The 12,406-nt window shown below is 46.2% G+C and overlaps 1 protein-coding gene across 1 annotated transcript in view; it reads left to right on the top strand.

The window, feature by feature from the left end:
* The first annotated feature begins 592 nt into the window (after window positions 1-592).
* LOC135545477 (complexin-2) overlaps window positions 593-12,406 on the top strand; it is a 50,315-nt gene continuing 38,501 nt past the window's right edge. The window contains exon 1 of the mRNA XM_064973110.1: window positions 593-682. The gene's annotated coding sequence lies outside the window, so the exon portion shown is untranslated. The remainder of the gene's footprint in view (window positions 683-12,406) is intronic.

The following is a 12,406-nucleotide window of genomic DNA, read 5'->3' as shown; positions in this document are numbered from 1 at the left end:
GGCCTTTAAGTTCTCTACTGAAGTCTCCCTGTTCTGTAGGCCTATAAGTTTCTACTGAAGTATGTCTGTTCTGTAGGCCTTTAGTTCTCTACTGAAGGCTGCCTGTTCTGTAGGCCTTTAAGTTCTCTACTGAAGTCTCCCTGTTCTGTAGGCCTTTAAGTTCTCTACTGAAGTCTCCCTGTTCTGTAGGCCTTTAAGTTCTCTACTGAAGTCTGTCTGTTCTGTAGGCCTTTAAGTTCTCTACTGAAGTCTCCTGTTCTGTAGGCCTTTAAGTTCTTTACTGAAGTCTGCCAAAAAGCATAATGGGTTCTAAAAAACAATATAACAGCACATTGTAGACAATCTTTATCCATGAAAAGTATTTTACAATAAGTAATATACCTTACCAGAAATAACCATTTGGTGTCCATGAAATCTACTAAATCCGGACTATATAAAGTTGACTTGAACTAGTCTAGGTGATACAAAAATGCGAACCGTGTATGTTGTGATATTTTCAGTATCTTTCTTTGGCGAAGCTTGAAGTGGTAGTATGAATAGTGAAGGGGGCGGTAGGGAGAGGAAAATAGACGAGTGAGGGGGTAGACTGAGGGCGTGCGATACTAAACGGTGGAGGATACAGACAGACTGGTTGGTTGGGGACCGAGAGAGCCGCTGCCTGACTTTCTCCAGTCGCTCTAAGGTTTGTAAAACTACCGATCAATTCATTCTGAGCAACAACAATTTACCATAGCTGGAACACGTTTTGACTTTCCACTTGACTGGTACTGAAACCAGCTAGGGCTACTAGTAGTGCGAACTGAAGTCGAAGATGGAGAAAGGGTTGGGCACGCGATGGTTTTAAGGCGTGTTAAGCTGTTAGTTTCAGCACGGTGTTGTTGGAAGAAGACAAGAGTGCTCATGGTTGTTGCCTATTTTGACACCATAATCTCGCCGTAGGTGAGGGAGAATTTGTGTCCTCCTCAAAGCTATTGAGCGCGGTTGAGGAAGGAGAGGTGTGTGTGTTTGTAACGCTGATGTTTTTCCCGGAATGGGCAGTTGTTGTGCATGCATTAGATAGTATTTTGAGATGCTCTATTCGATGAGCGATTGGTTTGAACAAAATATTGACATGTCTATTGTGTTTTTTAAGTTGTACATGCATGTTATATGTTGTAAGCGTAGACCAACATGTTTTTGTTGACGGTGTAGGTTACCAGTCTGTTGAAATGAGCCACATTCAGGTTATGGACATTACATATTTGATGTGATGCTAAATTGATTAGCCAATATATGCATGCTATATGCACTCACAACGTGTGTGTGTGTGTGTGTGTGTGTGTGTGTGTGTGTGTGTGTGTGTGTGTGTGTGTGTGTGTGAGAGAGAGAGAGAGAGATAATGTAAACATAAGTATACAGACAACAGAAACATCTAGTACACTGGTCCACCAATTAGACCATGTTAACCCTTGTTGTTGAGAACTGAAGGATGAGTTCAACATTTACAGTCAGTGCCCATGTTTCACCATTAGCCTACCGATGGTAATACTTTTGACAGTTGCTTATAGCTGAAAGCAACATCCTCCAGCCATGTAAGTACAGTAGCCTATCAGATTTTGGAGGCAGCCAACCCTACTGTTCATTCATGCAACCCTCATTCATGTTAAGTGCGAGAACCTTTTGGACAAAGATGTCATAATATGCAGTGAGGTCATATAGATTGCTTTGTTTGCATCCAATGCTAAAATGTTCAAGTAATACACCTACAGTGTATGTTGTGACAATTGTATAGCTGTAATATTAGCCTACAGCCTCCAGCAGCTGCTGAGGAGGAAATGCCACACAGGCTTGCCTGTCACCTAGTTGGAAAGAGATTGATTGTCTTGTCAATAGTGGGCTGACGATGACAGATGTGGAGATGAGTTTGATGATTCCTGTTCGAGTTCTATTCTGTTAGCATAGGAGATAGAGGGTGAGAGAGGGGAGAAGGAGAGAGAGGGGGAGAGAGTGAGAGAGGGGAGAAGGAGGGAGGGTTGAGAGAGAGAGGGGGGGAGAGAAGAAAGAGAGAGAGAGAGGGGGGAGAGAGAGAGAGGGGAGAGAGGGAGAAGGAGAGAGAGGGTGGAGAGAGGGGGGGGAGAAAGAGAGGGGGGAGAAAGAAATAGAGAGAGAGAGAAAAGAGAGGGGGAGAGAGGGCTAGAAAGAGGGAGAGAGAGAAAAGAGAGGGGGAGAGAGAGCTAGAAAGAGGGAGGGGGAGAGAGAGAAAAGAGGGGGGGAGAGAGAGCTAGAAAGAGGGAGGGGGAGAGAGAGAAAAGAGGGGGAGAGAGAGAAAAGAGGGGGGAGAGAGAGATAGGGAGGCGGAGAGAGATAGAAAGAGGGAGGGGGAGAGAGATAGAAAGAGGGAGGGTGAGAGAGAAAAGAGAAGGGGAGAGAGAAAAGAGAGGGGGAGAGAGAGAGAAAGAGGGAGGGGAGAGAGATAGAAAGAGGGAGGGAGAGAGAGAGAAAGAAAGGGGAGGGGGAGAGAGAGAGAAAAGAGGGAGGGAGGGGAGAGAGAGATAGAAAGAGGGAGGGGAGAGAGCTAGAAAGAGGGGGGAGAGAGAGAGAAAAGAGAGGGGGAGAGAGAGAGCTAGAAAGAGGGGGGAGAGAGAGAGAGAGAAAGAGGGAGGGGGAGAGAGAGAGAGAGAGGGAGGGGAGAGAGAGATAGAAAGAAGGAGGGGGAGAGAGAGAAAAGAGAGGGGGAGAGAGAGCTAGAAAGAGGGAGGGGGAGAGATAGATAGGGAGGGGGAGAGAGAGAAAAGAGAGGGGGAGAGAGAGAAAGAGAGAGGGGGAGAGAGAAAAAGAGGCCTAGCTGCAGGCAGGGACTGAGCTGCTGAACCACAGAGGACCCAAACTGATGAATTATTAATACAATCTCCCACAGAAATAAACCTCAATCAAGATGTTGTGAGATGTTTATAATGCAATAATGAAAACAATAAAAAACTACTGTTACAATTACCTGGACAAATTGTCCCTGTGATGAGGATGTTGCCATGCTGGTTCAAAGGATTTGCCTTGATCTGTATTTCCGTAGCCAGTAGACATAGTGTTTGCCAAATGGCACCTTATTCCCTATATAGTGCACTACTTTTTACCAGTGTCCCAAATGGCACCTTATTCCCTATATAGTGCACTACGTTTGACCAGAGGAGCTGATTGTAATTGAATATAGCTTCTAAAGCTGAAATGAAACCAGGTAAGTGATAATGATTCTAATCTATCTGAAATGGTATGTCGATGGTCCCTAAGAACTTCATGGATAGAGCTTCTAATCAATCTGATATGGTATGCTGATGGTCCCTAAGAACTTCATGGATAGAGCTTCTAATCCATCTGATACGGTATGACGATGGTCCCTAAGAACTTCATGGATAGAGCTTCTAATCCATCTGAAACGGAATGCTGATGGTCCCTAAGAACTTCAAGGATAGAGCTTCTAATTCATCTGAAACGGAATGCTGATGGTCCCTAAGAACTTCAAGGATAGAGCTTCTAATTCATCTGAAACGGAATGCTGATGGTCCCTAAGAACTTCAAGGATAGAGCTTCTAATCCATCTGAAACGGTATGCTGATGGTCCCTAAGAACTTCATGGATAGAGCTTCTAATCCATCTGAAACGGTATGCTGATGGTCCCTAAGAACTTCATGGATAGAGCTTCTAATCCATCTGAAACGGAATGCTGATGGTCCCTAAGAACTTCAAGGATAGAGCTTCTAATCCATCTGAAACGGTATGCTGATGGTCCCTAAGAACTTCATGGATAGAGCTTCTAATTCATCTGAAACGGAATGCTGATGGTCCCTAAGAACTTCAAGGATAGAGCTTCTAATTCATCTGAAATTGTATGCTGATGGTCCCTAAGAACTTCATGGATAGAGCTTCTAATCTATAATTGAAATGGTATGCTGATGGTCCCTAAGAACTTCACGGCGGCTCAAAGGATGTTATCTGTGGGCTGATCTTTCCTTGCCATGCTTGTCTTGCTGTAAAGTGCCTAGACCCTTGGTACATATATTGAAAAATAAAAATGCTACGCACGGAGGTGTACACACACACACACACACACACAGCACAGTAACACGCACAGCACAGTAACACGCACAGCACAGTAACACGCACAGCACAGTAACACGCACAGCACAGTAACACGCACAGCACAGTAACACGCACAGCACAGTAACACGCACAGCACAGTAACACGCACACCACAGTAACACGCACAGCACAGTAACACGCACAGCACAGTAACACGCACAGCACAGTAACACACACAGCACAGTAACACACACAGCACAGTAACACACACAGCACAGTAACACACACAGCACAGTAACACACACAGCACAGTAACACACACAGCAACACACACAGCACAGTAACACACACAGCACAGTAACACACACAGCACAGTAACACACACAGCACAGTAACACACACAGCACAGTAACACACACAGCACAGTAACACACACAGCACAGTAACACACACAGCACAGTAACACACACACAGCACAGTAACACACACACAGCACAGTAACACAGTAGTAACATCATATACACGTGCAGACATACAGTTATGATGATGGGTGGTTTTTACATTTTTTTTAATTTTACCTTTATTTTACCAGGCAAGTCAGTTAAGAGCAACTTCTTATTTTCAATGACGGCCTAGGAACAGTGGGTTAACTGCCTGTTCAGGGGCAGAACGACAGATTTGTACCTTGTCAACTCGGGGATTTGAACTTGCAACCTTTCAGTTACTAGTCAAACGCTCCAACCACTAGGCTACCCTGCCCGCCCTATAAGTAGTTAGTTAAACACGTGTATACGACCAATGACATCTGTTAAACACGTGTACGTGACCAATGACATCTGTTAAACACGTGTACATGACCAATGACATCTGTTAAACACGTGTATACGACCAATGACATCTGTTAAACACGTGTACGTGACCAATGACATCTGTTAAACACGTGTATACACCAATGACATCTGTTAAACACGTGTATACGACCAATGACATCTGTTAAACACGTGTATACGACCAATGACATCTGTTAAACACGTGTATACCAATGACATCTGTTAAACACGTGACCAATGACATCTGTTAAACACGCGTATACGACCAATGACATCTGTTAAACACGTGTATACGACCAATGACATCTGTTAAACACGTGTACCAATGACATCTGTTAAACACGCGTAAACACCAATGACATCTGTTAAACACGTATGACCAATGACATCTGTTAAACACGTGTATACGACCAATGACATCTGTTAAACACGTGTATCATCTGTTAAACCAATGACATCTGTTAAACACGTGTATACGACCAATGACATCTGTTAAACACGTGTATACGACCAATGACATCTGTTAAACACGTGTATACGACCAATGACATCTGTTAAACACGTGTATACGACCAATGACATCTGTTAAACACGTGTATACCAATGACATCTGTTAATGACATCTGACCAATGACATCTGTTAAACACGTATACGACCAATGACATCTGTTAAACACGTGTAATGACATCTGTTAAACACAATGACATCTGTTAAACACGTGTATACGACCAATGACATCTGTTAAACACGTGTGACATCTGTTAAACGACCAATGACATCTGTTAAACACGTGTATGACGACCAATGACATCTGTTAAACACGTGTATACGACCAATGACATCTGTTAAACACGTGTATACGACCAATGACATCTGTTAAACAATGACATCTGTTAAACACGTGTATACGACCAATAACATCTGTTAAACACCAATGACAATGACATCTGTTAAACACGTGTATACGACCAATGACATCTGTTAAACACGTGTATATCTGTTAAACACGTGTATACGACCAATGACATCTGTTAAACACGTGTATACGACCAATGACATCTGTTAAACACGTGTATACGACCAATGACATCTGTTAAACACGTGTACGTGACCAATGACATCTGTTAAACACGTGTATACGACCAATGACATCTGTTAAACACGTGTATACGACCAATAACATCTGTTAAACACGTGTATACGACCAATGACATCTGTTAAACACGTGTACGTGACCAATGACATCTGTTAAACACGTGTATATGACCAATAACATCTGTTAAACACGTGTATACGACCAATAAATATTTGATTTGACCTCACTAATATTTGCCCTTTTCGTGTTTACAGTAGCCTAACAGTACAGAACAACACTGCTGTTGTTGTTGTTGTGAAACTAGGTTTTGCAGATGAGGAAGTTGAATCGTTTTGACGGAGGCTAATTAGACCCCACAGTGTAGAGGAGGGGGGGTTCCCCAGGTACCTCTCAGCAGGGGGTCAATAACACAAGACCCCTCAGGGGGGGGGGTTGTTCAATGAGCTGAAACATTCACATTCTTCACAACCTTGCAGATAAAATTGTATTGAATAGAACAGCTGACATGATGATTCCCCAATTATTATTTTTTTATCCTTTATTTAACCTATGCAAGTCAGAACAAAAAAGAACACATTCTTATTTACAATGACGGCCTAACCCAGCCAAAAGCCTAACCCGGACAACGTTGGGCCAATCCCAATCATGGCCAGTTGTGATACAGCCTGAAATCAATCTAGAAGAAAAAGAAACGACACCTATTTAGGCGAGGTGCTGGCTAGCGGATTAGACAACTTGAAAATAAAGGAGAGCCGCACACTCAAGGAGCTCAGATGCAAAAATTTAAAATCCAACATTTTGACAGGCGAGCTGTCTTCATCAGAGTATAATGAGGGTGGAATCAAACCAGGGTCTGTAGTGACGCCTCTAGCACTGAGATGCAGTGTCTTTAGACTGCTGCTCCACTTGGGAGCCCCTAAATCTGTCTCTTCATTTCTGTCTGATTATTCTGTCATGTTGCTCCCTCCCCAACAGACCCCGGGAACCTGGTTCTATGGTCACTGATAGGCCACTAACAGACCCCAGGAACCTGGTTCTATGGTCACTGATAGGCCACTAACAGACCCCAGGAACCTGGTTCTATGGTCACTGATAGGCCACTAACAGACCCCAGGAACCTGGTTCTATGGTCACTGATAGGCCACTAACAGCCCCCTGGAACCTGGTTCTATGGTCACCGATAGGCCACTAACAGACCCCAGGAACCTGGTTCTATGGTCACTGATAGGCCACTAACAGACCCCAGGGACCTGGTTCTATGGTCACCGATAGGCCACTAACAGACCCCAGGAACCTGGTTCTATGGTCACTGATCCACTGAACCTGGTTCTATGTCACTGATAGGCCACTAACAGACCCCAGGAACCTGGTTCTATGGTCACTGATAGGCCACTAACAGACCCCAGGAACCTGGTTCTATGGTCACTGATAGGCCACTAACAGACCCCAGGAACCTGGTTCTGAGGTCACTGATAGGCCACTAACAGACCCCAGGAACCTGGTTCTGAGGTCACCGATAGGCCACTAACAGACCCCAGGAACCTGGTTCTGAGGTCACTGATAGGCCACTAACAGACCCCAGGAACCTGGTTCTATGGTCACTGATAGGCCACTAACAGACCCCAGGAACCTGGTTCTGAGGTCACTGATAGGCCACTAACAGACCCCAGGAACCTGGTTCTGAGGTCACTGATAGGCCACTAACAGACCCCAGGAACCTGGTTCTATGGTCACTGATAGGCCACTTACCGGCCAGCAGCACTTCGCTTTCTCTCTTCTATTTCACTAGAGGAGGAGGGAACCCCTCGTGGGCTCATTGAACCACTCCCGACAAACAAATTAGCGCCACAGTACAGTACCAGACAGATGACTGAGGGATGTTTTTGAGACAGCTCTAAACATAATTTCTGCTCTTATGCAGAGTAACGCTCTCCTCTAGTCCACAACCATTGTAGAAGCACTGATGTAAAGCAGCTGTTCAACATTTAAAAGTTCACTCTTAAGAAGGAAATGGAAAAACAAGTCAGTACGTGCCTACTAAGAGTCTGCCCAGTCAGCGTGTGTCTTGCTAGTGAACCTTTTGTTAAAGGGTGCTGGGATTAATGTAAACCCCTGAGTGAATCATGTGTTTGTATCACAATGTGTGTTGCCGATAAGCACTTCCCTGACTGACAATAGGCCTCGCTAGGATGGGCCTCGCTAGGATGGGCCTCGCTAGGATGGGCCTCGCTAGGATGGGCCTCGCTAGGATGGGCCTCGCTAGGATGGGCCTCGCTAGGATGGACCTCGCAAGGATGGGTTTCGCTAGGATGGGCCTCGCTAGGATGGGCCTCGCTAGGATGGGCCTCGCTAGGATGGGCCTCGCTAGGATGGGCCTCACTAGGATGGGCCTCGCTAGGATGGGTGCTCGCTAGGATAGGCCTCGCTAGGATGGCTCTCGCTAGGATGGGCCTCGCTAGGATGGGTCTCGCTAGGATGGCTCTCGCTAGGATGGTTCTCACTCTGATGGGTCTCGCTAGCATGGGCCTCACTCTGATGGGCCTCGCTTGGATGAGCCTCGCTAGAATGGGCCTTGCTAGGATGGCTCTCGCTAGGATGGACCTCGCTAGGATGGGCCTCGCTAGGATGGGCCTCGCTAGGATGGGCCTCGCTAGGATGGGCCTCGCTAGGATGGCTCTCGCTAGGATGAGCCTCGCTAGGATGGGTCTCGCTAGGATGGGCCTCGCTAGGATGGGCCTCGCTAGGATGGGCCTCGCTAGGATGGGCCTCGCTAGGATGGCTCTCGCTAGGATGGACCTCGCTAGGATGTGTTTCACTAGGATGGTTCTCACTCTGATGGGCCTCAATCTGATGGGCCTCGCTAGGATGGGACTCACTACGATGGGCCTCACTACGATTGGCCTCACTCTGATGGGCGTCGCTACGATGGTCCTTACCTGAGATCTAACAACTGCTGAGTCATATCCTCATCTGGCTGTTTGGACAACCAGGGAGGGAGTTCTCTGACGGGGTGACCAGCTGGTGCCGATTCGCTCCCTCATCTTCCCGTTGGCCCCTTTCACCCCCCGATCCGTGTTAGCAGACCTGAAGGGTCTGAATATACACTGTATAAGTTCTGACGGGGTGACTGGTAATAGAGATGTACTTCTCCTGTTCCTCCCGCTGCCAGGACACCCACACTCTCACTGCCTCTAGTTGATGTAAGAAGTGGTTGTCCTGGTAACAACCCCTTAGACCTGTTGCTATGAAGCTAAACAGAGTGCTGTAGGAGGGAAGACAGCTAGGAAGACAATTTGGAGCTCTGCACTGAACACAGTTCCTGGCACAGGTGCTGTATCCATTGTTTCTCCCTAAATATTGTCACTAGAGTCGTCACCCTTTAAAGGAGCATTGCTGAAGACAAGGTGTGGTACAATAAAATGACATCAGCTTCTGTTTGTAAAGCAGGGCAAAGTAACAAGCTCTGAAACACTAAACCATCCAACCTCCTTGTGTCATTGTAGTGTTTGCAATTTTTTTATTTAACCAGGAAAGTCAGTTAAAGAACAAATTTTTATTTACAATGACGGCCTTCCCCGGGTCAATTGTGTGCCGCCCTATGGAACTCCCAATCACGGCCTGGATTTGAACCAGGGACTGTAGTGACGCCTCTCTTGCACTGAGATGCAGTGCCTTAGACCGCTGCGCTACTCGGGAGCCCAATATATGTCCAAGTTATGGATATTCATGAAGGGAATATTCTCATCCACCAGCTTGTTCTCTCTCTCTCTCTAGCAGTTGGTCCTGGGGACGATGCGAGTAGACAAGAGACAGGGAACCTTTTGTCATACATATGCTATTAGACTACGCAACCTAGCCTGGTCCCCGATCTGTTGTACAGTCTTGCCACTTGCCAATAGGAGTTTTCCTCTCTACACTGTTTCTTCCATAACTTCGTTTCCTCTCTATCCAGTTTCCCCTCTACCCTGTTTCCTCTTTAACCTGTTCCCCCCTACCCAAACCTGGGTCAATTGTGCACCGCCCTATGGGACTCCCAATCACGACCGGATGTGACGCAGCCTGGATTTGAACCAGGAGATGCAGTGCCTTAGATCACTGCGCCACTCGGGAGCCTAACGTAAAAAAATAACTCCAGACAGGTTGTGTTCAGGGACAGAGACAATTCACTTTCTGTCAGTTAGATATTAATAGTTTTGTTTATTTGACAGGGACATTGACAATGTATTACAGATTATAGCTACAGCTAATTATCATCTGTATAAACCTACCAAAACCAACAAACTATGAATTCATTCATATGGTTGCTCACAAATCTCACACCGTGCACACGTCTGATGGAGTTTGCGTTGTGCTTTGCCTTTGTCACTGAAACATCTGTGGGCCTGGGTCAATGCACGACTGACAGGATATTTTTGATACAGCGATAGTTCAACCATCATTCTGCTATGAATTTTGTTTGAAGCCAATTTAGTCTAATTTGCTTTTTTATATGCTCTTGTCTAGACATTTATGCACATCCGATTCATCAGGAAATCATAGACTGGAAATAGGTCAGACAATTAATTTCACACACTGCACTTTTATGCAGAATATAAATAAATATGTATTTTTATCTTATTTATGGACAGGCCTTCATATTCTTCAACGTGGATGTGTGCCATGTTGTCACATCATACACCCTATTGTGGCTAAGACCGGGCAGGACAGGACAGGGCAGGACAGAGCAGGACAGGGTTGGACAAGGTAGGACAGGACATGGCAGGGCAGGACAGGGTTGGACAAGGTAGGACAGGACATGGCAGGACAGAGCAGGACAGGGTTGGAAAGGGTAGGACAGGACACGACAGGGCAGGATAGAGCAGAGCCGGACAGGGTAGGATAGGGCAGGGCAGGACAGAGCAGGACAGGGTTGTCAGGGTAGAATAAGACATGGTAGGGCAGGACAGAGCAGGACAGGGTAGGATAGGACAGGGCAGGACAGGGTTGTCAGGGTAGGATAGGACATGGCAGGACAGGGTAGGATAGGACAGGGCAGGACAGGGTTGTCAGGGTAGGATAGGACATGGCAGGACAGGGTTGGAAAGGGTAGGACAGGACACGGCAGGGCAGGGTAGGATAGGACAGGGCAGGACAGGGTTGTCAGGGTAGGATAGGACATGGCAGGACAGGGTTGGAAAGGGTAGGACAGGACAGGACAGAGCAGAAAAGAGCAAGACCGGGTAGGACAGGGCAGGAAAGAGCAAGACAGGGTAGGACAGGACAGGACAGGGCAGGAAAGAGCAAGACAGGGCTGGACAGGGTAGGACAGGACACGACAGGGCAGGGTATGGTAGAACGGGGATATATCCACGTCCGATAGGGAGGGCAGAGCAGGTCAGGGTAGGACAAGGTAGGGCAGGGTAGGACCGGACTGGGTAGGACAGGGATATCTCCACACCCGATAGGGAGGGCAGAGCAGGACAGGGTAAGGCAGGGTAGGACCGGACTGGGTAGGACAGGGATATCTCCACACCCGATAGGGAGGGGAGGGCAGGACAGGGTAGGGCAGGGTAGGACAGGGATATCTCCACATCCGATAGGGAGGGCAGAACCCTGAGTTTGAATCAATTGTAGATGATGTCAGATCCACTTTGTAAACCAGGGAGGGCTATTTTGAGTGTAACTTAATTACCCCCTTCCATTTCCCCTTACACACACACACACACAGTAAGGCAAGGTCCCCAGACCTTTAACCCAGATGTTGCCAGAGACACAGATTCACTGACGCCACAAATTCACTGATGGCACTTATGATAAAAATAAAATAAATAACAATAACAATAATAATAATATGTTTCATTTGCGACTTTTAAGATACCCAAGATATTCATGAAGGTACCCAAATACCAGATACCCAAATCAAATAGCAAATATAAACATGACAATACTAAAAGCAAAGTGAATTACACCTTGGTTGATACGCTGTCAATAATGGCAATGGGTTACAGTCCAGTCCAGTACTGTTACTAATGGGTTACAGTCCAGTACTGTTACTAATGGGTTACAGTCCAGTACTGTTACTAATGGGTTACAGTCCAGTACTGTTACTAATGGGATACAGTCCAGTGCTGTTACTAATGGGTTACAGTCCAGTCCAGTACTGTTACTAATGGGTTACAGTCCAGTCCAGTACTGTTACTAATGGGATACAGTCCAGTACTGTTACTAATGGGTTACAGTCCAGTCCAGTACTGTTACTAATGGGATGCAGTCCAGTCCAGTACTGTTACTAATGGGTTACAGTCCAGTCCAGTACTGTTACTAATGGGTTACAGTCCAGTCCTGTTACTAATGGGTTACAGTCCAGTACGGTTACTAATGGGTTACAGTCCAGTCCAGTACTGTTACTAATGGGTTACAGTCCAGTCCTGTTACTAATGGGTTACA

Source organism: Oncorhynchus masou, chromosome 9, assembly GCF_036934945.1.
Source record: "Oncorhynchus masou masou isolate Uvic2021 chromosome 9, UVic_Omas_1.1, whole genome shotgun sequence".
Taxonomy (NCBI): Eukaryota; Metazoa; Chordata; class Actinopteri; order Salmoniformes; family Salmonidae; genus Oncorhynchus; species Oncorhynchus masou.
Note: the sequence above shows the minus strand (reverse complement) of the source record. Positions and strands in the feature narration are given on the sequence as shown.